This window comes from Mesocricetus auratus, unplaced genomic scaffold (assembly GCF_017639785.1).
Source record: "Mesocricetus auratus isolate SY011 unplaced genomic scaffold, BCM_Maur_2.0 Super-Scaffold_100018, whole genome shotgun sequence".
In the NCBI taxonomy this organism is placed as follows: Eukaryota; Metazoa; Chordata; class Mammalia; order Rodentia; family Cricetidae; genus Mesocricetus; species Mesocricetus auratus.
In genome coordinates, this window is record NW_024429199.1 from 497,411 (window position 1) to 519,915 (window position 22,505).

Sequence of the window (22,505 nt, forward strand, 5' to 3'; positions counted from 1 at the left end):
CCTACAAGCTACTTAAGACCCAGCCCACAGATCTGCCACGTGCTCTCTTGTGTGCTTTTGCGTTTTGTCCCCTACCTTCCTGAGGGTCACCCGGGAGTGCTCTGCTTTGCATTGCCCTGTTTATTAAATCTGGAGTTATTAATTCAGTTTCATTTGGCTTATTGCATTGCAGAGGCAGCAGAAGAACCCAGCAACTGGAGATCCAATACTTAATTAATATAATGTTCAGGACAGGAGGAGAAAAGTGACCTGCATTGCAAGGAAAAGCCTGACAGTGAGTCTCCTCCTCCTCCTCCTCCTCCTCCTCCTCTTCCTCCTCCTCCTCCTCCTCCTCCTCCTCCTCCTCCTTCTTCTTCTTCTTCTTCTTCTTCTTCTTCTTCTTCTTCTTCTTCTTCTTCTTCTTCTTCTTCTTCCATTTTCCTGTCCCAGCCAAAGAGCAGGTCTCCTCCATTCAATTCACTAATCTCAGGAAACACCCTTTTAAAATACCCAGGAGTGTTCTCTACATATCCCTCAATCAGTCAAGTCAACATCCAAAATTAGCCTCTGTGTTGTTTGAAAGAAAATGGTCCCCAAAGGGAATGGCACTATTGGGAGGTGTGGCCTTATTGAAGTAGGTGTGTCTTTGTTGGAGGAAGTGAGTCACTGTGGGGGTAGGCTTTCAGGTCTCCTATGCCCAAGATAGCACCTAGTGTCTGAGACCACTTCCTGTTGCTACAAGTCAAGATATAGGATGCTTGGCTACTTCTCCAGTACCATATCTGCCACCATACTCCCAGTTGCCATGATGATAATGGACTAAGTCTCTGAACTATAAGTGAACCACCTCAATTAAATGTTTTCCTTTATAAGAGTTGCTGTGGTCATGATGTCTTTTTATAGCAATCGAAACCCCAAGTAAGACAACCAGCTCAGTGGGGAAAGGGTTATTCTCTAAGTGAACAAGATTGAAATAACTGGAAAACTATTTGAGAAAAGGAGACCTTGAACTTTAACCTCACTCCATATATTATAAAAGAATTTAAAATGGATCATAAGCTAAATTGTGAAAGATTATACAAATAAGAAATATTAATTATCCTTTCTGTTAACCACTGTTGTGTTTGATTAAGAAATACCCTCCCATGACCCCAGCTAAGACTCTTAACAATGGGGGACACAGAGCTTGAACCAGAAATCTCCTATAACCAGTTAAGACTTCCAGTGGAGGGACTGGAACCACAACCCAGCCACATAACCTACAATTTACCCTGCCTACAAGATGAGCTGGGGTAAAGATGATACAGAAATTACCAACCAGTGACTGGTCCAGCTTGAGACCCATATCATGAGATGGAGCCCACCCCTGACACTGCTTGGAAGGCCAGGACCCAGAGGCTGGACAGCCCAGTGACCGAGGACAGGACCAAACATGATTGACAAAAAAAAAAGTCAATGAAATGATTCCTAATGATAGTCTGCTATACTCATAGATTGGTGCCTAGCCCAATTAACGTCAGAGAGGCTTCACCCAGTAACTGATGGGAGCAGATGCAGAGACCCACAGACAAACATTAGGCAGAGGTCAGAGATTCCTGCTGAAGAGAGGAAGGAAGGACTGTGGCAATCAGAGGAGCCAAAGACACAAGAAAACCCACAGAAGACTGAACTGATAACTAGGGAGAGAGAATGTATGGGACTGACCTACCCTCTGAATATTTGTGACAGTTGTGTATCTTGGTCTTCTTTGTGGGACTCCTAACACAGGGAGCAGGGGTTGTCTCTGACTCTGTTACCTGCTTTTGGGACCCTTTTCTCCTACTGAGTTGCCTCATCCAGCCTCAATAGGAGAGGAGGTGCCTAATCTCACTGCGAGATGCCATGCCATGGTTGGCTGATATACAGGAGTCTGGCCCTTTCCTGAAGAGAAAGGAGGAGTGGAAGAGGGTGGGTAGGTTGGAGAGAGGGACTGGGAGGAGAGGAGGAAGGGAGGGGAAGCTGTGATTTGGCTGGAAAAAGTAATTAATTAACTAATTAATTAATTAACCAATAATGGAAAAGAAATACCCTGCTGATAAACCACCCAGACATCCAGGCCCCTGTTGTTGCACAAACAAGATAGATAGCCAGACGCGGCAGGGCACCAGAGACAGAAGCAGGAGAATGGAAAGTCGGTGGCGGGTCTGGGCCGTGTAATGAGATTCTGTCTTAACCAAATAAAGCACACTGCCAGTCAGAACTCAGATAGCCATTTTTTGACCACAAATGACACCCAGACCCAGTTAGCCTCCGTTTGTACTGCATTACCCTGGTAGAATTTCTACCCACTGGGGTCATTATGGTCCTCTCTTCTCCAACCCACAGGGGATCCGGCCCATATATGGATTAAAGGGAGGAGGCTGCCTCTCCCAGAAGGACCAAATCCCTCAAGAAACACCCCGTTCCCCCTTCCCTTCAGCCATACTCCCAGTCTCTCCCTGTTCCTCCTAGTCACTTCGGAGTCAGCACTGGATTTTGTTACTGGTTCAGCACTTCCAAAAGTGAGAATTATGGCCCAGTTTAGGGTCAGAAATTGGTAACAACAAAGACATTAGCTATAATGGAAGGAGAGAGACAAATAGACTTTATCAGAATTACTCCCTATGTCTGGCTTAAAAAGAGTACAGCAATAATATTCTATAAGTTGTGCCTGATGGGCAGGAACCTTGCTCCTAGGTGTCCAAGTAGCCCCAGGTGTCAGATCTTTCTTTATTTACAAAAGGAAAGTCAAAAAAGAATGCCCTGAGTTAACTTGTTATGCTGGCACTCATGCCCACAACATGAAATAGAAATCTCCGAGATTTGCCTTAGGAGAGCTGTTAATACAAAGGCCCACACAGCTAAGGTTTGGAAACAGACACGCTAGGAAGTAAACTCTGGGAGCTGAACCCTCTCGGGGCCTCTTCTTCACTGACCTGAAGCTTGTTGTTGATGGTGTAAACCCCTCCCTCTGTTCCGCTCTCACAGGTCTTTGGGCACGACACTCGGACCCTGGCTTTGGCATCCTTGCACTCTGGTTTGCTGCTAACCAACAAGAGGATTCATCTTGCTTCACACTCCCTGGGAAGATATTCTGATTGGTCTAGCTCATTTTTTTCAAGGTGTGTTCAGTATTTCAGTTCAGTTTGTGGACTGACTTCCCATATGGATCTAAATCCATATGGCTATGCTGAGAACAAAAAGATTGCATGAAATAAAATAGACTGTTATGAAGACAGAAATCCTCGAGGCATTTCCAACCTTCAGAACAGGTAACTGAAACATCTGATGCAGCCAGAAGTACCCAGACAGGTACCACTACAGGGAGAAGTATGTCCATGCCCTCGCCATACAGATGCCCTGCATAATGAGGGAACACATTGGAACCCTATACTTGAGCTTCATTTTGACACCCAAGACCCACTGTTCCCCAAAGCACATCTACTTGCCAAGGTGACAGACTCTAAAATATTTAGTATCAACTGTAAGCCATTATGGAACCGACTCTTCTAGATGAAGATGGACCCTTTGTGTCTGAGACTGAGTTTCTCAGGCCCTGTAACCAGATTGAACCAGTGGGCCACTAGGCAGGAAAGACCAGTGGCCAAGTGAAGAAATAGAGTACTGCGAAGGGAAAGAAGACAAAAGCGTTACAAGCACTGGGTAATCACACTCTCGGCATCCTCAGAGATACCACATCTCTCACTAGATAAGATGCTCCTAGGGCCAGCAGTCCCTCACAATTCCAGTCTACCCACAGACAAGAGCACAGAAAGGCTGTCGTGAGTGTGGTGTCCACCACCAATCACCACCACAATACAATCAACAGTGACTGCCAGGAGGATCTGCTAAGACACCAAGAGTGTCACTAAACAGTGACTGCCAGGAGGATCTGCTAAGACACCAAGAGTGTCACTGTGCTGCTCAGAAGTAGGAACCCAAGCCTCTGGTTTAAAGAGTGAAACGCCACCAGCTATGGAAGGCTCGTATATCAGGAGACAAAACAAGAAAGCTCAGGAGGATGGCTGTTTCTTGGAAAAAAGCCTGAGAGAAAGTTTCCCCACGATACCTCAAAGAGAACGTCACTTACCAACATCAGCATCCTGAAGCATCTGTCTAGATACTTCAGCAGCTAAGTGCTTGCTGCACAAAACCTGTCAAGGTGAGTTTCCGTGACACGCAGATCCTATAGTAGACGAGAACCGACTCCCAAATTTACCCTCTGACCTCTATGTGTGTGCCGGGGCACGAGCCGACCACACACACATACTCACACATGCACACACACACTCACACTGACACACACACACTCACACTGACACACATGCTCACATATATACTCATGCAAGTAATAAAATAAAATGATATAAAGAAGAGTATGTCTATGCCTATGCATAAATAAAATACTACCCTCTCCTCAGTGTGGAGATAAGCCAAAAAAATTAATTTCCAGTTAAAATGGTATTTTTCTCAGAACAGAGCTCATGGTCTTCTAGAAGAGTGAGGTCTCAAAGTCCGTCAGACGGGGCAGGCTGGTCCATAGCAGTCTAAGCTTGCTGCAGTAGGAATTACTGCATGTGTGCTTTAGTCAAACACAATTTTACTAAATATGAAGATTAATTTCTTCGTTATTTTACATCTATAGCTTTAAACGTTTCCAATAACTGAGCACTAAACATAAATGGTTCCCTAACTAACCAAAATGAGTTTTTAAAGATTTCTCTTTATTTTTTAGCATACGCACGTGTGTGTGTGTGTGTGTGTGTGTGTGTGTATGTGTGTGTGTGTGTGTGTGTGTGTGTGTGTTATGCAGGGGCTGAGAAGGCCAGAAGAGGGTGGCAGTCAGGTCTTCTGGACCTAGAGTTAGAGAGTTAGAGGCAGTTGTGCACTGCCCAATGTTGGTCCCTGGGAATAAACTCTGGTCCTCTGGAAGAGCAGCAAGTGATTTCAACCACAGAGACATCTCTCTCCAGCCCCTAAAACAGCTTTCTAAAAATAGTGTTTAGCTTCATACAACTCTATTAGATGCAGATGGAAAGATGGCTCATCAAGTAAAGACACCTATTACCTAATGGAGGCCCTGCATGGTAGGAGAGAGATAGGTTGTCCTCTGACCTTCACAGTCACAGTCACAAAAAGTTTTTAAAACCTCTGTGACATCAATGAACTATAATCTGTTTAAGCATTTCCCTTATTGAAATATGTGGATTTTCCATTTGCTTCAATTATTAAAAAACAAAACAATAATTTGCCATGAAATGTTGAACCTGAGTGCAATGATAAGAAAACAGTCGGATACAAATGCACTATGGGGTGTTCTAAAGACACTGGCGAAAGGTACTCCAAAGACGCTTGTATAAAGAGGCAGAAGCTCAGAGGTTAAGAGCACTGGCTGACCTAGTAGAGGACCAAGTTCAATCCCATCACCCCGTGTTACTTCACAACCATCTGCAGCTCCAGTCCCAGGGGATCTCTTCCGGCCTCCAAGGCCCTGAACAAATGCGGTACACAGACATGTAGGGAAAGCACCCACACACACAACAATAGCAGACGATAAGTTTTCAAAAGATGCCTGTATAAGCTAATGTGTAGTGCAGTGATCCAGCACTTGACAAGCATGGTCCTGGGCTTAATCAAGCATCACCAAAAAGGGACAAATAAAAGCAAGCAGAAAAAGGATGTCTGTGTGATGAAAAACAAAAAGAAGGCAAGGACAGACAGGGAATGTCCGGATTTAAGGAGGACACTAGAGAAGCAAGACATCTAAGTCTAATATGCGATCCTTAAATCTTGGCAGGGAAAAAAAAACTGTAAAGAACAACTTGGCAGGTCAGGCATTGGTGGCGCACACCTTTAATCCCAGCACTCGGGAGGCAGAGGCAGGTGGATCTCTGTGATTCCAGACCAGCCTGGTCTACAAAGCTACACAGAGAAACCCTGTCTTGAAAAAAAGCCGCCAACAACAACAAAAAAAGAACACTTGGCTACCACTGCATAAACTAGAGGCAGATGCAGGTGGATCTATATGAGTTTGAGGCCAGTCTGGTCTACAGAGTGAGTTCCAGGACAGCCAGTGCTATGCAGAGAAATCCTGTCTTGAAAAAACAACAACAAAAAGAGTAACTTGGATATACTCAGGCAAAGTGTAAAGTGTGTGTATGTGTGCAAGTGCTTACAACATCCAAAGAAGTTAAATATTGCAGTATGACATGCTTATAGAACTGAATATTTTTGTTTTGAAGATACACATGCTGATGGGCTGGAGAGATGACTCAGTGGTTAAGAGCACTGGTTGCTCTTCCAGAGGACCTGGGTTCAATTCCCAGCATCCTCATGGCAGCTCACAACTGTCTGTGACTCCAGTTCCACACTGTGACTCCACTGCCACACAGACATGCATGCAGGTAAAACATTGTGCATAAAATAAAAAAATAAATTTAATAATAAAAAAGATATACTGGCTGAAAACATGAAACCTTGTGTTCCATTCCTAGAACTACATACAATGGTGTGGAGCTGCACGTCATCTGTGGCTACATGGTACATTTGAGGTCATCTTGGGATACATGAGACTCTTGTCACAAAGAAAGAGATGAAAGAGATGATGAAGAGGGGGAAGAAGAAAAGTTGACGCGGGGGGGGGGAGGAGGAAAGGGAAGAAGAGGAGGAAGAGGAGAAGTCGGAAGAGAAAGGACTGGGCATGACGGTGCATGCCTGTAATTCCAAGACTCATAAAGCTGAAGTAGGAAGAGTGGCACAAGTTTGAGGCCAGCCTGGGCTACATAGTAAGTACTGGCCAGCTAGGGCTGTGTATCAAGACCCACCCAGCAAAAAAATGAGGCTGGAACAAGAGAGATGGCTAAGAAGTTAAAACGTGTATTGCTCTTGCAGAATACCTGAGTTCAGTTACCAGTATTCATATCAAACTAACAGAAAAATAATCTGTAAAAGAATGTGAAGTTGCACTGGTCCCAAACTAGAGGCGCTGTTTGGGAAGACAGTGAAACGTCAGGTAGTGGGGTCCTCAGGAAGAGAGTCACTGGAAGTGTACCCCCTGAAGAGTATGTCTTGTCCCAGGAATTTGCTGTCTTTCTGCTTCCTGGCCACCATGAGGTAAGCAGTTTTGCTGACCCTGAACTAACCCTGGGCTGGACTTTACATCTACATAATTCTCTCTCCCTCCCTCCCTTCCTCCCTCCCTTCCTCCCCCCTCCTTCTCCCTCCCTCCCTCTTCCTCTCTCTCTCTCTCTCTCTCTCTCTCTCTCTCTCTCTCTCTCACCTTCTTCCCCCGCAACAGGATCTCACTATGCACCCTAGCTGATCTTAAATTCTCTTCATAAACCAGACTAGTCTTGAACTCAAAGGGATCCACCTGCCTCTGCCTCCCAAGTGCTGGGATTAAAGAATCACAATTACTTTGTAAAAACCTGATTAACTGTGTGTTTTACAGCATTTACACAACATAATTTTAGAAAATACTATGCCCACAGATGTATGCATATGTACACATAAACACATACATAAATAAACATTCACACCTATTAAACAATTAAAAATGTAGCTAAATGTTAACAATGGATTGATTTAGTGTAATTCATTTAAGTTTTCAGAGCTGGGCTGTGGGTAGGGTACTTCCCCAGGATTGCAGAAACAAGGCATGGCAGCACACATTTCAAATCCTAGCACACAGGAGTGGAGATGGGGGTTCAGACGTTCAGGGTCATCCTTGGCTGCATAATGACTTAAGGCCAGATTGGACTACATAAAACTCTGGAGAGAAAGGAAGGCAGGGAGGGAGGGAGGGAGGGAGGGAGGGAGGGAGGGAGGGAGGGAGGGAGGGAGGGAGGGAGGGAGGGACGGAGGGAAGGAGGGAGGGAAGGAGGGAGGGACGGAGGGAGGGACGGAGGGAGGGACGGAGGAAAGAAGGAAGGAAGGAAGGTTTTGTTGCAATATTCTTTCAACTTTATGCTTGATAATTTTTCAAGTAAAAAGGTGGAGAAAGTGCGGCAGAACTACAGTAACATTTGCATAGCAGCACACAGCTCACTCTTATCTAATGGGAATATTTGCATAGCAGCACACAGCTCATTCTTATCTAATGGGAATATTTGTCTTCACATTGTGCTATTACCACCCACAAGAAAAATGAAGCCTCTGTGTTGAAGATTTGGTTATCTCAGGACGAGCCCAGTGTCCGTCCTAATAGAATTGCATTCCCAGCCCGGAGAACATATGGGTTTCTTAAGCCCTTGGTTGGTCTCGTGAAATTATTTTCCCCAAAGAGCTACCAATTTAGAAATCATGAGAGGACTGGATAGGACAGCATGTGTGTCAGAGGACAAGGGTGTCAGAGAGGATTTGCTGCTGTCAGGGAAGCTAGAGCACTGGGCACTTGGCACTTCTGAGCCAGGCTGGACAGAAACTTGTTCTTCCTGAGACAGTCACTTCCAAAGTGCCCTCTCTCCCTTTTCTCTTCCACACTCCTCCCCTTGGAATGCAAACAAGAGGACACAGCAAGGACAATTAACAATTCTCCCTCCTGCTCCCTCTCTCTTGCCCGTGCTAATTTCTCAGGGGAGTGTGTGGTTCGGGTGTCTGCACTCTGAAGGTCCTATGTGACCACCAGGAGGGTTACACTCGTCCAGCGTGTGCACAGGATGATTGTGGTGACTAAGTGTGACCACCAGGAGGGTTACACTCGTCCAGCGTGTGCACGGGATGATGGTGGTGACTAAGTGTGACCACCAGGAGGGTTACACTCGTCCAGCGTGTGCACAGGATGATTGTGGTGATTAAGCCCATGTATTATCTTGCTGGCCCCTGGGTGTCTATACAGTTAAACATTATTCTGGGTATGTCTGCGAGGGTGTTTCTGAATGGGACTGATGTGAATGGGTAAACTGAGTCAAGCAAACCGCACTCCCCCTTTTGGGTGGGCTTCTAATCTGGAGAAGGCCTAAATAACGAACAAAATCAGACTGTTTGCTGTCTTTGGCGGTCTGAGCTGGAAGCGGCCTTGTCCTGTCTTCAGCCTTCAGGCAGGGTGGAGGTTACACCATCAGGCCTTAGCTTTCAGTGCTCTCAGGCCGGCAGACTCAGACGCAAATGGTGCTTGGCACTTGTGACGGCTTCACGGCCTCCATGATAACCCAACACGTTCATGTATATAAGAGGCATGCAGCACAATATAGGGCATAAATATTGTATGTGATATGTAATGTTAATATTCTACGTTTGTTATAGTGATAATATTAATAAACTTAATAGCTCTAAAACAGTGACTCAAATGTATAAAAACCAAATGAATTCCAACAAAACCAAGCAAACGCCAGTCTTTCCCAGTCTTTCGAAAGCTCTGGGCAGAGCCGTGAGACTCAGATCCGCTTGAATAGCCTGCCTCATTCCCACACCCTCAGCAGGAGATGCTGGATGTCAGACAGGCACCGTCTAATGAGCTGTTCGCTCATCCTACCCCTCTCAGCTGTCACGAATCCATTCCATCAGTTCCTCACAGCCTTCACACACTCCACCTCTCCCGCCGTCTGTAGAATGCACTCTCGTTTTCTTTCCCTTCCCTCTGTTTAATTACTCACTCCATTTAGTTTTATCTTTCTCTTTTGCATTTGGTAAAGACAGCTTTGTATTTGGTTAAATTGAGCTCAGATCTAACAATCAGGAAAAAGAGCTTTCTTGGACACCGCTACTATGAAGAAAATTTCCAAATGGGCCCGAAACCACTGGTGGTCACTTATTCCAAAGAAGCCCAAGATCTTTTCTTTTACTAGCTAGCACTTAAGATGTTCCTTCCCTCCTGACAGAATGACTCCTGTTGGTTTCCTGTTTAAGGCATTGCTGGGAGAGGCAGCTACCAGTGTCTAAGAAAAACAGTTGCCTTGGGAACTCGCTTGTGCAGAGTAGCTGGTGTGTAGAGTAGCTGGTGTGCGTGATTCCAAAGAAACTCAGCTGCTTACACAACTTCCCAAGTTGCAGGATTTCCCTGTGGATTTCCAGGCTGGCCTTTCTAGTCACCCCACAGCCCACCCACCTTCACAGCTGGATATCCCCCTCCCTCCACACTGCTCTCCCCATCTGGCAGGGCCTCCTGGAGTTTTTCCTAATGGACCACTTTTTTTGATGGGCGCCGTTAATGCTTTGCTTTTTCCAGTATGAAGTTTTGATAAGGAAATGAAAGAGATGTCAAAGAGACTGTGAAAATAGGCCTAATAACCTACTTCCTTTGACACCTCAGACTGGCTCTGCCCACAGAAAGAGACAAGAAACACCCCGTTTTCTCACCCCACAAGAATGCTGCTCTGAGGTCATACCTAGCCGTGGAAAGCAGCCAGTAGTCATTTTCTTCTTCCGTTCAAATGACTGCCCATCGGTCTCATATGGGATCTCCTTCTACCAAGGTGTCTTCCTCTCTGTAGACAGAGTAAACACACAGTGACTTCCTAAATGTGTGCTGGATTTTGAGGCATTCTTGTGTGAAACCAGAACCAGCTAAGAGTTAATACTTAGCTCCCACCAGACCAATATGTGTTAGAAGCTGTTGTGCCCTCACAGGAGTACAAAAACATAAATCCCAGAACTCTAAACTGGTTTTCTGGCAAAAGCTAGACAACTAATGACATTCAATATACTGCAGCCCACATGGGTTTCTGAGGGGTTGCCACCAGCTTATAAAATGGCCGTAAAACTAAGGTGAGCTAATGTGTGGCTGCTTTCAATGGCCATTCAGTCCCCACTGTTTACTCTAGCTCTTGGTTTCTAGACGTGATTGTGGCAAGGCTGGTGGTCATTAACAAAATCTGCTTTGTTTGTTTGCATTCTCAGAGCAGTATTCTCCCGTTGGAAAAGAGCAAAATGGTCACCAGCTATCCCGGTGTCCAGAGGCTACTGTGCACATGGCTGTTGGGGGTCTCAGGGAAGCTTTAATGTTGGATAATCAATAAAGACGGTGCTATCAACGGTTGTGCAAAGCCTGGCCATTTTCTGTCATCTGTTTGTCATAACAATCCCACAAAGGAGACAAGACAGTTGCCAGTACTGTACTACCCGGCATTAGTTAGGGCCAAAACCAAGCTATCATCAACAAAGACGCCCACCATGGAGTGACACAAAGACCTTTCTTTCTCATTCACACACCAGTGATGAGGAGACTGGTCCAGGTTGCTAGCCGCCTGCAGCAGAGTCACACAGGAAGTCCGGCTCCTGTTGTACACAGCTCTCACATTCCCTCAGTCTTTTGTTGCTATATTTGTTTTGGTTTCTGAGACAGAGTCTCACTATGCAGCCCAGACTCACAACTCTTCTCATGCGTCAGCCTCAAAAGTGCTTCCTAAGGAATTTTATGGTTCAGGCTGAGTGGGCACAGAACCAACAATGTTGAGAATGGGAATGCAGCAGAGAGGAGAATGTCTCCTGTCTTAAGGCGCTTGTTAAGACGTGGAGCACAGCGCTTCCATTCCCTTTCCATTGGAAATAACTTAGGCGTGTGTCCAGAAGAGTGCTCAACGTGGCACTGAGTGTCCACAGATAAGGTGAATGGGCTTTAGTGCGTGACTATGCTCTCATTTTGTAGAGGAGGAAATTGAAAATCATAGATATAGTTCATAAAAACAAAATTAACTAATTTCATTTGCATAATGCTATGATTTCAAATGACACCTTTTTAAAAGTCATCAGTATCTGCCAGTAAAATAGAATGTGCACCTAGAAGACTTTCCAAGGCAGTGGCCTCATGACTGTGGGTCTGGCAAGCCTAAAGGTGTAGGTTTGGCCGAGCAGGCTGGTAGCATGGAGAAAGAGCTTCAGAGGTGTTCAAAGGCTGGCTGGATTCCTTTTTCCTCAGGGATGTTAGACTTTGTACTTGAGAATTAAATGATATCTACCAACATAGTGGGCATTCATCTATTTTATTCAAAAGTCAACTATTTAAATATGACTATCACTTTTTAAAAAAAGAAAAACACCTCCAGAAAAAATACCCTGAATAATGCCTGGCCAAATACCTAGCACAGTGGCCCAGCCAAGTAGACACATAAAATTAACACTTAACAATTCTATAGGCCTTACACCTTCCTCTTCCTCTCAGCCTCCTAGTGAAGTGTACCTGGTGTCTTTTTTACACGTCTCTCGGTGACATTCATGTCCCTGACCACCAGCTCACTCACACTGAGAGATCATCACAGAGGCCATGAGACCACTTGCAGAGCTAGCAAAGCTGAGTGTGGGTCCCAGGACCCACATAAAAAGCAATATCGTGCCTATAACCCCAGCACTGTTGGGGACCAGAGACAAGGGGGTCTCTGGAGTTTGCTGGCTGCCAGTCTGGCTCCAGATCAGTGACACTGTCTCAAGGAGGCGTGGTGGAGAGTCACAGAGCAGAGCACGCGCTGACCTCCACATCTGCACACACATGTGGCCACCACACACACATGCACACAGCACACTCACACAGGGAGGTGGGGGTATCATCACTTGCCTCACACTAAGAACACAGTGGAAAGTTGAACACGGAACTATGTGGCTTTTTAAGGGTTTTCAGAACTACCAGTGCACTATCTCCCACGGATCACAGTCGTTTCTCAGAAGGCCACAGAAGTAACTTTAAAAGAAGGGAAGGAGTAGGGGTGAGGGAGGGATAGGACGGTGGAGGAGGGGCTCGCTGGCCACTCCCTGACAACATGGGCTCTGTCGGCTTCCCAAGCATTGCCCAGAAAGCCCTGCATTCATTTGGCCCAGCATTATTCGCGCCAAACATTTACCAAGGGCCTTCTAGCCTATTATTTGCTATACCCAGCTGAGCCTCGGGCACCAGCTAAGGCAGACTGGAAGTCGGAGTGCTTGAAGGCACTGGCTGCCGGCTGTTTCACCAGCCGAACAGGGATGATTTGAAAATGAATGTCAATAACTCCATGGCATGGAGTCCTAGAAAGTAGAGAGCTGTGCTCTAGCCTGTCTGCCTGCAAACTGCTGGAAGCTTCCCTGCCCAGCCCAGCCCTAAGAGTTCTTGAGTCTCCTCCCATGACTGTTAGTTCCTTATAATTCACAAAATAGTTTTGAAGATGTCTAAACTAAGATGCATTTTTAAAAAGTATATTATGATAAAATGTGTGGTGTTTAGTTCACCTTTTAAAAAAAAATAGTTCATTTTATATGTACATATGTCTTGCCCACATATGTGTCTATGTACCACTTGCATGCCTGGTGTTGGCAGAGAGCAGAATTGGATGTTGAATCCTCTAAGACTAGAATTATAGGTGGTTGTGGGCTGCATTCAGGTTCTGGGATTTTAACTCAGGTCAGTGCTGTTAACTGTTGAGTCATCTCTCCAGACCCATACTTCGTGTGTGTGTGTGTGTGTGTGTGTGTGTGTGTGTGTGTGTGTGCCTGTGTGTGTGCCTGTGTGTGTGCCTGTGTGTGTGCCTGTGTGTGTGCCTATGTGTGTATGTGCCTATGTGTGCCTGTGTGTGCCTGTGTGTGTGTTTGTGCCTGTGTGCCCATGTGTGTGTAATTATAGAACCTCAGAGTTATTTTGAGAAACTTCCAGGGTTGTTATTCTCTTCAATGTGCCCAAGTTGCAGTGACACATGTACCTGAACAAGGCCAGCAACAGGAAACTCGCTGTTTGCTGAGGCAGCCCAACCATTCTCTACATCACACAGACTAATCTACTCGTGTCCATGCTCATTAATCAGGGAGTTGGTTCTCCTACAGAGTCTCTCTTTATACAAAATAGAAAGGCTTTTCAATATCCACTATTTCCCAATTTTACTATTAACATAACACAAAATACTATAATATAATGCTTACATGGATCTGAAAAGGACATTTCTATGTGATCAAGCTGTTTGAGTGATTCTTATTGGCTTTAATAGTATAGTATCAAATGACTGAGAGCTAAAAGTAAGTAATAAAAACTATCGCTATAATATATTCATGCAATTCTTCCTTGCTACCATTCGAACAGGGAGCGACGGTACTGGTTTCTGCATGCCTTTTAGAAGCTTTTCTACACAAACATAAATTTGTGTAGTGCCTTCTCCTTTTAAACAATTCGAAGCACGCATATACACATTCTGACTTTTTCCTAATGATATATGGAAAAGATTTTTCTTTAGAAAAACAAGGACAGGTTTTGTTTTTACTTCTCCTGGTTTTCATTTTGTTCTGCCTTAATTTTAAAGAGCAGGGCCTTGCTATGTAAACCAAGCAGGCTTGGAACTCATGTTATAGACCAGGTTGACTTGGAACTCACTATGTAGTCAGACCAGACTGGCTTTCCTATACCAAATGAGAAAAGTGATATTTGAGTGCTTTCTGAATTCATATATCTTCTACTATGAGTGGTATGGAGAGGTGGCTCAGAAGTTAAGAGCGCATCCTGCTCCTGAAGAAGACCAGAGTCTGAGTCCCAGAACCCATGTCACATGCTTCACAACCTCCTGCAACTCCAGCTCCGGTGCCCCTGAGGGCTCTGCCCTTCTCTGGTGCTCATATACCCACACAGAGACACACACAGATACATATGATTCAAATAAAAAATGCTTAACCTACACCATACAAACGATAGCCAAGGACATGAGAAAATGCTCAGTGTCGTGATCTGCCAGGGAATTGCAAGACAAAAGCATGATAGCATATCACCTCACCTTGGTTGGAAGGACTTCTATCAAAAAGTTAACAAGCACTGGCAAGCTGAGGAGAAGAGGATTCTTGTGCTGTTGGTGGGAAGTAAAGTGACCCACCCATTATGGAGCAGAGTGGAACAGCTTCAAAGTCTAAAATAGAGCTGCCAATACAAATACTCCAGTTCTGGGCTATATCCAAAGGAAATGCGATCGAGCCATGAAAGACATTGCCACACTATCATGTTTACTGTGACATCCACTATCCACAACAGCCAACCAGGATCATCAACAAATAAATGAAGAAAGAAAACGTGTGTATATGCACTGGAGTAGCGTTCAGCATTTAAGTGAATTAAATTCTGTCATTTTTCAGAAACATGGACGAAACTGGAGAACGCCATGGTAAGTGAAACAAGCCAAGCTCAGAATGCTGTATTTGCATCTTCTCACTGACATATGAACCACTGATCCTTGTCTTAGTCATTCTTCTATTGCTGTGAAGAGATACCATGACCAAGGAGTTTAACTGGGGACTTGCTCACAGTTCCAGAGATTTAGTCCATTATCATCATGGTGGGGAGAATGGTGACATGCAGGCAGACATGTTGTTGAGGAAGTAGCTGAGCGCTGCATCCAGATCTGCAGGGAACAGGAAGGACAGACTCTGGGTGGCTTGAGCTTCTGAAACCTCAACGCTCACCCCTAGTTACACACTTCCTCCAACATGGCCACAGTTCCTACTTCTTTCAAATATTGCCACTCCCTGGTAACTAACCTTTCAAACATATGAACCTTTAGGGGCCAATCTCATTCAAACCTCCTCAGTCTCACCGCAGATAACCAAATGGGGGCCACTACAGGATGGGAAGGCTAGAAGGGAAAAAGAGAGAATGTTCTAGTTAGGTTTCTATTGCTGTGATAAACACCATGACGGAAAGCAGCTTGGGGAGGGAACAGTTTGTTTCAGCTGACAGCCTACAGCCCTTCTGGACAGGAGACAGACAGACCAGGGGCTCAAGGCAGGGACCTGGAAGCAGGGGCCAAAGCAGAGGCTGTGGAGACTGTTTTTCACCAGCTTGCTCTTCTCAGATCGCCCAGTCTGCATTTTTATGCTACCCAGGACCACCAACCCAGAGGTGACATCACCCACAGTGGCCTAAGCCCTCCCACATTAACCATTAATCAAAACTATACCCCCACAGACTTGTCTACAGGACAATCTCCCCCTACCTGTTTTTATTTGTTAGAAACAAGCTTGCTTCACTTGTCAATCCCAGCTCCCCCCCCCCGCTCCCCTCCTCCCCCGCGCACCCCACCAGTCCCCCCAGTCCCCCATGCAACCTCCACTCTGATCCCCAGGGAAGGTGAGGCCCTCCATGGAGGATCTCCAGAGTCTGTCATTTCATCCAGGGCAGGGCCTAGGCCCTCCCTCAAGAGTCCAGGCTGAGAGAGCATCCCATATTGTGGCATGGACACTCAAAGTCTATTTGTATGCCAGGAATAAATACTACCCAAGGCCCCATGGATTACCTAGGCCTCCTCACTGACACCCACATTCAGAGGGTCTGGGTCAGTCCCATGCTGTCCACACAGCCATCATTCTGGGGTCCAAGACCCCTTGTTCAGGTCAACTGTTTCTGTGGGTTAAACCAGCCCAGTCTTAACTCCTTTGTTCATCAGTTCTCCCTCTCAGTCACTGGATTCCAGGAGTTCAGTTCAGTGTTTGTCTGTGGGTATCTGCCTCTGCTTCAATCAATTGCTGGACAAAGGTTCTGTCTCCCAGCCTCTCTGGCAGTGGGATTGTATGCTGGCACTCCCCTGATCTACGGGACAATCTTATGAAGATGTTTTCTGAATTGACAGTCCCTCTTCCCAGCTATATCTGGGTGTATGTCAAACTGACAGAAACCAACCAGCAGACCCTGATTTGATTATTACATATGATAATCACATATTGAATTACCATATTCTAACCCATCAGTATGTACAAATATTATGTATATAATCAAAAACTTACATGGGGGCCAATAAAAGTTACTGGGGTGAATATGATCAAACTACCTTATGTATGTACATGCATGAAAGTGTCATAATGAAATCCATAATTGTGTATAATTAATTGTGGTGGACTGAATGACAATGACCTCCTAGGTTTGTGGATCTGGTACTTGGTCCCCAGTTGGTAGAACTGTTTGGAGGGTTAGGAGGTGTGGTCTCCTTGGCGGTGGAAGGTCAATGGGTTGGGCTTTGAGGTTTCAGAAGCCCATGCCATTCCCAGTTCTCTCTCTGCCTCCTGTTTGTGGATAGAGATGGAAGCTCCCAGCTACAGCTCTGTTGCTGTGTTTGCCTGCCTGCTGCCATGCTTCCTGACGTGTTTACATTCACGGATGTTAGCCCTCTGCAACTGAAGGCCTCCAATTAAATGATTTCTTTTAAAAGCTGCATTGGACATGGTGTCTCTTCACAACAATAGAAAAGTAACTAAGATGTTGATATATGCTAATAAAATCATTTAACAAACTATGTATATTCTTCCTATGGTCTCTGATCATAAATAGCATTGTCATGCCTTTCATCAATATGTCAAAGTTATTTCATTTTCTATTATATGAATGGTAAATATTTTCACAGCTTATCATTTGTTATTTGTTTTACAGTTTTACTTAGAGTAGGTTCTGTGCAAATTCTTTTTTCTTCTCTTCCTTTTTTATTTAAGTTAGAAACAAGTTTGTTTCACATGTCACTCCCAGCTCCTTCTCCCTCCCCTCCTCCCCGCAAATTCTTTACTTTAGTTAGATTAGGGGTAGAGGTGATGACTTCATAGGTAAAGCTCTCATCACACAGCAAAAAGACTCAAGGTCAGATCCCCAGCATGTGAAAAGCATGGTGGCCCACACATGTACTCCCAAGCTGAAGATATAGATCCAGGAGATCCCTGGGGAATCACTGAAGAACCAATGTAGACTAATTGGCAAGCCCCTGATCCCAGCAATAGACCCTGTCTCTAAAAATAGGAGAATTACCACTTAGCAGGAACAGCATGATCTACACACACACAGAGCAGAGAGAGAGACAGAGAGACAGAGAGAAAGAGAGAGAGAGAGAGAGAGAGAGAGAGAGAGAGAGAATAGATACATAATTTTAGTTAGGTTCAATCCTATTTTGAGGTGATCAAATAAATTTCCTTTTTGTTTTCTATTACCATTATTGCTTCCTTTTTATCAATCTTTAAAAGTGTAAGATCTAGCCGGGCGGTGGTGGCGCACGCCTTCAATCCCAGCACTCGGGAGGCAGAGGCAGGCGGATCTCTGTGAGTTCGAGGCCGGGCTGGACCGATAGCCTCCAAAACAATACAGAGAAACCCTGTCTCGTAAAAACCAAAAAAAAAAAAAGTGTAAGATCTGCAGACTTTTAAAATATTACTTACTTTCACTGGGAATTGGTGGTGCATGCCTTTAATCCCAGCACTCAGGAGGCATATATAGACAGATCTCTGTGAGTTCAAGGCCAGCCTGGTCTGAGTTCCAGGATAACCAAGGCAGTTACACAGAGAGGTTAAATCAAAAAAAGGAGGAGGAGGAGGAGGAAAGACAGAAAGAAAAAGAAAGAAAGGAAGGAAGGAACGAACGAACGATAGGATATATATTTATGTATGTATGTATGTATGTATGTATGTATGTATGTATGTATATCTTACTTTCCTGTTTACCATCATGGGCTAGTTTCAAAAATATAGTTCATGGAATATGGCTGTTCCCACATGTATGTGTATGTTTTATACTACCTGGGCAGAACAGAGACAGTTGGGCCCACAAACCCTAAAATATTTAGCTTACAGAAAAAGTTCACTATCTCCTAATATAGAAAAAGAAAAATGCATTGATTCTCTCTACTAGGGAGAAAAATAGATCCAATATGGTGAGCTTCTTTCTTTTGTAGAGTCTCCTCCCCTGGGGTACTGTGCTCGTTTTTATAGTAATCACACTGGGTCTCCTTCAGGAACACCGCAGATCTCTCATAGTTCTCCTGCCAGGTTGGCCAGAAGCCCCACATTCCCACTTGTGTGGGTATTAACGAGGTGTGGGGCCGCCTCTGGGGGTTGGGCTGTGCAGAGCTTTGGCTCTTTGTTTAACCCAGTCCTTCTGAGTCCCAGGTTCTACCACCACTCCACCTTCCTTTCCCCTAGGACTGACAAGGGTCTCTATAAACTGGCATTTATCATCTTTTTAATGCACTGTAACAGGACCCAGAGGATTTCCCCAGAATATTAAACACAGGAATCTCCCTCCAGTGTCCCCGTGGGTGACTCCAGTCGCTTGCTCCAGCTGTTCATCCTCGTTTCTCAGACACTGCAATTCTCTCCACATCGCTAATGAATCTCATTAGGCCCATCCCTGCCACTCGGATGCTGCTTCCCTTCCTGAAAGGCAGCCCTGAAATACTGAATATTAAAGGGAAACTTAGGAGACCGTCATGCAGGGAGAGAGGCAATAGGAAGTGTGGGGTGAAATGCTGGCGAGCTGAGCTGTATTACGGAGATAAACCCAAAAACACAAGTTCACAAGTATTGTAAATTTTCATCCAAATAATAAAACAGGACTTTCAGAGAACTGAGACAAGACTGAACAGTGAATTTTTAAAGGATCTAAATGTAGAACACGTATCTTTTAAGCAGAAAGCAAGAGGTACACATTGATGTGTCTGCATACAACAGGAGCCACCAATCGTTTATGGAGCATAGTTTCGACAGGAAGAGGAAGAAGTCGGTACTCATGATGACTTCATTTGTCCTCCATGCTTTCTGTCCTTGTTCCCTGAGCCCTAGAGCCAAGTGATGAATTAACCATGGCCAGCCAGCATGGGTTTATACCCTGCCGACCTTTACCTGTGTTACTGAGATTGGGACTCTCCCACCTGCACTGAAAAGTTGAAGATCTAATTCCATATACCTAAAAATAGAAGGTAGGAGAATGTACTGGCTAGTTTATGTCAACTTGATACAAGCTAGAGACATCTGAGAGGAGATAACCTCAGTTAAGAAAATGCCTCTAAAGAAAGGGAGGAAGATGCCTCTAAAGAAAAGGAGGAAGGAGGGAGGACAGAAAGAGAGAAGAGAGAGAGACAGACAGAGAGAGAGAGAGAGAGAAGCCTTTTCCTTGCCAGCTGCTTTGGTTTTTCTCCACCAGTAGCCTGGGCTCTGCCACATTGTAGTCCCCAAATGAACACACAGGACACTGTATTAATTATGAAGCTGTTGGCTGTTTGCTTGTTTCTTACTGGCTATCTTTGACTTAAGTATTTAACCCATCTAACTATTTCTCTTCCCGGACAGACATCTTACTTCTCTGGCGAGCTACATGATGATTCCCTGTGTTTCTCCTACCCAGAGTCCTCCTGGACTCCTAGTCCCACCTATCTTGCTTCCCTATTGGCCAACAGTGCTTTATTGACATATAGATAGGACTCCATCATCTCCTCTTTTCTGTCTAAACAAAAAGAAAAGTCTTAACTTTAACATAGTCAAATTATATATAACAGAACAGCTATCAAGCAAGAACACAGTTATAACATTTTGTCCATCAACATTGAGCAAGATTTAAAGAAAATATCATCCATCCCATCCTTGTGAGTCCAAAGTCCTATATGTAGCTTATCTTTTATCATAACTAAGGAAAACTATGATTATAACTATCTACCTTCAACTCTATCAAAGACCACAGAAGGATAATATATAAACACTAGGATTAACAGAGACATCTTGCTACCTGGACAGTCACCCGAAGTTCCTCTGTAATGTTGGGGCATCCATCTTCAGCCCATAGGCCACAGTGTGTCAGGAAGACTTCTCAGCAAAGCAGGAAATTTCAAACTGTCCATCTGCATTAGCAGTCTGTCAGTCATTTTTCTGTGTCCTGCAGAAAGTCTCATAGACTCTTCCATGAATCAGGAACCCTGAAGGACTATTTGAGTTCAGTAGTCACATTCCTGTGGGTCCTGCATGTCCAGTTTATACAACAACAGTCAAGCAGTCCAAGCAAGAGCAGTTTCTTGCCCAAATGACTAATCTTGCCATGTTGAAAGCAAACTCCATAGTAAGTTTCTTCGATGCCCATCTTTCTCTCAGATGTAATTGATGCTGCCAGGAGCAGACATTTCCCATTGTCAAGAAAAACCCTAAACCATTTTAAATGCCATTTTCTGAAGGTCTTTGAAAGGTTTGAAGACTATCTATCTCAAATATATCTTTGTATATCTAGAAAACCTAACTTACCTAACTATAAGTTCTAACTATTATGAGTAACTATCTATAGTCTGTATTGAATTATGCATTATATTTTAAAAGATCAGTATAACCACAATACTTAATCAAGAGGAGAAATATACACATCACAAAACTGACCTTGAATTTGTCTCAATAAATGAAAAACCATACCAATACAAAGTACTCATTTCCATACCATAATCCCCTTTTTCCTTTAAAAAGAGATTGGTTGTGATCATTAACCAATTATAAGCAACCCCATTCAAATAAAAACAAAGATTTATAAACAATATGGGGATTTGGACGTCATTCATGCTGGAAGGGGGTGCTGTTCATACCATGGGGATCATGACAAAACTCAGAAACCTGTATAAGTCCTTATTTTAGGGGTCTGTAAGGCTGCATCATCTTAGCTGTTTTAGATGTTGAATCACTTAGGCCACTGCCTCTGGGGGTCTTGGTTCATCAAACCACAGAAGCCTGGAAGGAATCCACAGGTTTCCATTATCAATTTGATACAAGCTAGAGACATCTGAGAGGAGGTAACCTCAGTTAAGAAAATGCCTCTAAAGAAAGGGAGGAAGGAGGGAGGACAGAAGGAAAGAGAGGGGGGGAGAGAGGGAGGGAGGAAGGAAGGAAGGAAGGAAGGAAGGAAGGAAGGAAGGAAGGAAGGTCAGGATGTATGCTATACTGTAGGGCATTTTCTTAATTAGTGATTGATGGGGAGGGTCCAGTCCATAGTGGGTGCTGCCATCCCTGGGCAGGTGGTCCTGGATTCTATAAGAAAGCAGACTGAGAAAGTCATGAGGGCCAAGCCAGTAAGCAGCACCCACCATGGCCTCTGTGTCAAGTTCCTGCTGTTTGAGTTCCTGTCCTGACTTCCTTCAGTGATGAACAGCAATGTGGAAGTGTGAACCAGATAAACCCCTTCCCTCCCAAATTGCTTTGGTCATGGTGTTTCATCACAGCAATAGAAACCCTAACTAAGACAGAAATTGGTACCAGGAGGGTGGGGTATTGCTGTGACAGACCTGACAGTGTTGTTTTAGCGAGGACTGTAGAAGGACTTTGGAACTTCGAGTGAGAAAAGCCCTTGAGTCTTGAGAGGTCAGTGAACTGTTCTGAGAAGCATGGAAGAAAAGAGTGTTGAAAACAGTGCAGATATGGAGGTCTGACTTGTGTCATTTCAAGACTCTCTCAGGCCCTCTGCTATTTTAAGTTAAGGTTCTGTGGTTCTGGTTAGCTAGGGTTAAAGAATCCGCTGCGATTAACAGGAAAGCAGAACCACTGAAGTGAAACCTCTGCGTTATTGGGACGATTGATGCTGGTCAGATGGAGCTAAGACAACAGTGGTAATTAAGAAGAGATCAAGATGGAGTGGTGGTGGTGCACACCTTTAATCCCAGCACTTGGGAGGCAAGAGGCAGGCGGATCTCTGTGAGTTTGAGACCAGCCTGGTCTACAAAAGCTAGTTCCAGGACGTCCTCCAAAGCCACAGGGAAACTTTGTCTCGAAAAGACAGAGAAAGAGAGAGAGAGACAGAGAGAGAGAGACAGAGACAGAGACAGAGACAGAGAGACAGAGACAGAGACAGAGAGACAGAGAGAGAC